Source organism: Callospermophilus lateralis, chromosome 13, assembly GCF_048772815.1.
Source record: "Callospermophilus lateralis isolate mCalLat2 chromosome 13, mCalLat2.hap1, whole genome shotgun sequence".
NCBI lineage: Eukaryota > Metazoa > Chordata > Mammalia > Rodentia > Sciuridae > Callospermophilus > Callospermophilus lateralis.
Window position 1 is genome coordinate 33762024 of NC_135317.1, and position 4111 is coordinate 33766134.

Below are 4111 nucleotides of genomic sequence, written 5' to 3' on the forward strand. Positions count from 1 at the left end.
CCAAAGACTCAGCCATTGCTTCCTAGCTGTGTAAATCTAAAATTCCCAGGAGAATCTGATTAGCAATTATGCACGCAGAATATGTATTCAAGCTCAAGCTTGGGTAAACTCTGAAAATCATCCTACAGTATAGGTTTATTCTTTCCAAACTGGTCCTTTTACTGCCACTTTAAAGTTCCTAAGAAGAGTGGCTTCAGGCCCTGCTAACCTTAGCTGAGTAAATGTGGCCGACAGGACAACCAGATTCCAATGCCCAGTGTAAACAAAGTGGCAGCAGCCCTGACAGAGCAGAGTTTAGAAAGAGCCCATTCTTTTTGGATAAGGTACACTTTAAAAGTGCCTTTGCCCAAGGTTGGAGTTGTGGCTCAGTCAGAGTGCTTGCTTAGCAAGCACAAGACTCTGGGTTCCATCCCTAGCACCACAAATAAAATAAAAGTGTCTTGGCTAAAAGTTCCCTCAAGAGTTGCCAGCAACTGGGAAGGCTCATGGGACTCTATAACCTCAAAAACCAATAATTAGTTCTTGATCACCTACCAAGCACCAGCCAAATATGCTAAGTGTTATGCTGAACAGAAAGATGAATCAATTGGTTGCATGTCCTAAATGTGCGTAAACCTAGACATGTATCTCTTGTACCAACAATAATCAAAGGGCTCCTTAGAATAACTTTTCATATGAATACTGGGTTTTTAAAACTCCCCACCCTTAAATGAGAAACCTAAAGATTCTGACTGAACTGTGAGGCAACACCACTGTTAAGGAGGTTAAGAATCCACTCTATTTCGAGCCTTCATTAGGTAGGCTATGTCAGATTAGAATTGAGAGAACTACTAGGTTAACCAAAGCCAGGTGACTTGGAGGGTGTGAAATTACTTTTTGAAAAATAACTGATGTTTTTTCCCCCCTCTGAACCAATTTGATAACTGAATGTAAGTTCATTTTTTAAAATTCTAGCCCTTTTCCCTAACATTAGGTAAAAGCATACTTTGAAAGATACTTATTAGCTAAACTCATGCAAGAAAGATAAGATCTTTTAATTGGCAAGGACTGCTAAGACCATGGAGTCTACCATAGGCCAGATGTGCAAAGTTTAGAACTTTGGTTTGGTCTTAGATCTGAGAATATTTAATGTTCTGGTTTGGTTGTATTCCAATTTGAACTAGTTGAACTAAGTGTGTTCTTAATTTTTTTAAATTCATATTTTTAAGATTTAGCAAATTATTAAGATTCCTTCTGATTGAGAATTGAGGATTTAATTCAGTTCATATTTGTGATGAGGATATAAAAGTATGACTCAAAAATTGCAACAGCTGGAGTCTAAGTTGCTCTTGGCCCTGAAGAGAGGATATGAGAGGAGCTCTAAAGTATTTATTTACCTGTGTGTGTATTTACTGGAGATTGAACCCAGGAGTGTTCTACCATTGAGCCACATACGCAGTCCTTTTTTATTTTTTTATTTTAAGACAGGGTCTCATTAAGTTGCTGGTGCTGGCCTCGAACTTGTAATCCTCCTGCCTTGGCCTTCCAAGCCACTGGAATTCCAGTCATGAGACAGTCCACTAGCTGGAGTATTTATTATAGCTCACCCCTTGCACTGCTTAGCTCTACTTGCTTCTTATATTAAGTTCACTCAGTGTCCAGTATATTCCAGGATTCTTGTTGGCCTTTATTACTGAGGAAACTTAGAAGGTTAGTGGGAAAACTATAGTCACTGCAACTGTAACAGCTCTCAAGCCAGAAGTAACTGATTCATCATCTCTCTCCTCCAGGCTCCCCACCCACATCCTTCAAGTGCTTCATCCTGAGCTAGCAGCCACGCTGGTCTAGCCAGATTTCCTGGTGAGGTGACTAGACTTTCATATACTCGGCTGCCATGCCTATCCCAGACATGGGCTTCTCTGTTCTTGTTTTTAGTTAAAACTAGGCATGGAACAGCAAGAGATAAAACAGCAGACCCTCCATGTATCTAACATTCTTCCCTTCCTACATTCTGTAATGGAGACCTCCCTCCTCCTGCTGATCAATATCAATGATTTCTGTTAGCATAGCGACTCCTTTCTGGCTGGTCTCTTGGCATAAGGAGACAAAGTAACTGAGTGGCAACTGTACTGCACTGAAACTGTGTCCACTCATGAAGTATTACCCCTCTGGGAACCAACACCTTTTAACTCATAGACTCTAAAGTTTGGGGGATAAGAAGCACAAGTCCTCCATTGTACCACCGGGAATGATAGAAGAACCATGCCTATTCTCCAACCCCACTCCCAATGGTTCTAAGACTTGTGTATTCTGTCTAATGGGGACATTGCATCATATAACTGGCACTGATTTAGGGTGGCATCTCAACCGGTGGGGTATTATTTCCAAACTGGAATCTCAAAAGAATGGTACAGAATGGTCCAAGGCAGTGAATATGTGATCTTATGTCTAGTGGTGCTGGCTGAGATCCTTTGGATAGGAAAGGCAAAGAATATGTAACAATCCCAGTCAAGATGAATTCCTGCCTCTCCCAGGGTAGAAGTCCACTGAAGTTGACTCACCTCCAGATGGTTGGCTGGACAACTGGAGGGACGATGCTATATTGGGGAATCAGCATTAGTTTTTTGTTATGATGAGTCAGACATTTGGTAGTAGCAGTAGCTGGATCAGCCTCAGTGAATGGAAGTCTGTGTTCTTGGACATATACATAGCCATCATCCCTGCCACTGTGGCTGCTCCATTCATATTCCCATTGTGCCAGCACTACAGTGACCAATGATGGTTGATGACTGGTGTACATGGCTGAGTCATGAATGTTACTTTTCCCCTTTTTTAGTAATGAGTGATTTGTGGGAGATTAATATGGGACAGAAAGTTCTTCACACTTATGTTTATATTAACATTTCTCCTTCTAAGCCCCTAACCAAACTTCTGCCCCATTTACTACTGTCCATGAGCCTGAATATTGAGCTGCTCTTCTTTCCATATGAAGTATATGACCAAATGCATCACCAGGAACTTTGCCCAGTTGGAGGATATTTCCCCTCATCTCTCTTTTTCAAGGTCAACCTAAATAAGGTTGCTATGTAGCAGCATCCATTTTTGTATTACAATCCTAGGAGTCTATGCTGACATTCATTCTTCTATTTGGATTCCCAATAACTCTCCCTGGCTTCCTTTCTCCCACCAAATCCCTCTAATACCAATACCACAGGGTCTGCTGTGGGATATGGCAGGGCTTATTGTGCTAGTATCAATATCTGCTGCAGAGCTCTGTTACCTAGTAACATAGTTGGAACAATATTCTTAAGTGCTAGGAAGTAACTACTGAATATATTTGTTGAGGTGTTTCAGCTCTGTTCTGCCATGCCAACCTCTTCTTCAGACAATGGCTTCCAAGCCTGAAAATGGACTTAGGTCTGGAAACTTGGCTATTGACTGTGACTTTTTAATACTACAGCTGTCCTGAGGACTCCAAACTATGCATTCTTGATTTATTTTTACTTCACAAATAGATAACCTTTGTTGATTACCCATTTATCTTGCTTCTAGAACATTGAGTTCTATTAACTGTCTTCAGAGATCCCTGTGGATTAGGTCACTGGCTGCAACACTAATCTTGCCCCTAATTTTCAATAACTGCACAACTTCCTTCTGACAGTTAAGTACTGCTGTCAGCCTCTATTATTTCAGGACCCTACCATCCTTATTTCTGAGAAGGAACCCAGTCCTGTGACAATGTCTCCTCCAGTCAACCCCTGCACATAGGAGAAAGCCTCCACTGAGGTCCTCAGTGACTGTTGCCCTCCTTAACAAAGCATTCCTTATCACTTTGGTAAGCAGTGTGTGCCCTCTCGGGAGCTTCCTTAGATCACAGCCAGCTGGTGGCTTTCCATCCCCACACAGGGACACTTCAGGTTGCCCTCTTCTTTCTGAGCCACTTGATACCTTTCCCCAGTCTGCTGTGGCAGTTGTGCATTTCCACCTCATTTTACCATGGGCTGTTGATTCCTCCCAACTTCCAAGAGCCATCCTGGCACCTGCAGTCCTTGTCACTGTTGTGTATTCTATACTCTGGGAGATTGCTCCCATTCTCAGTACACTGTCCTTTACCCACTATTAGTCTTCTCCA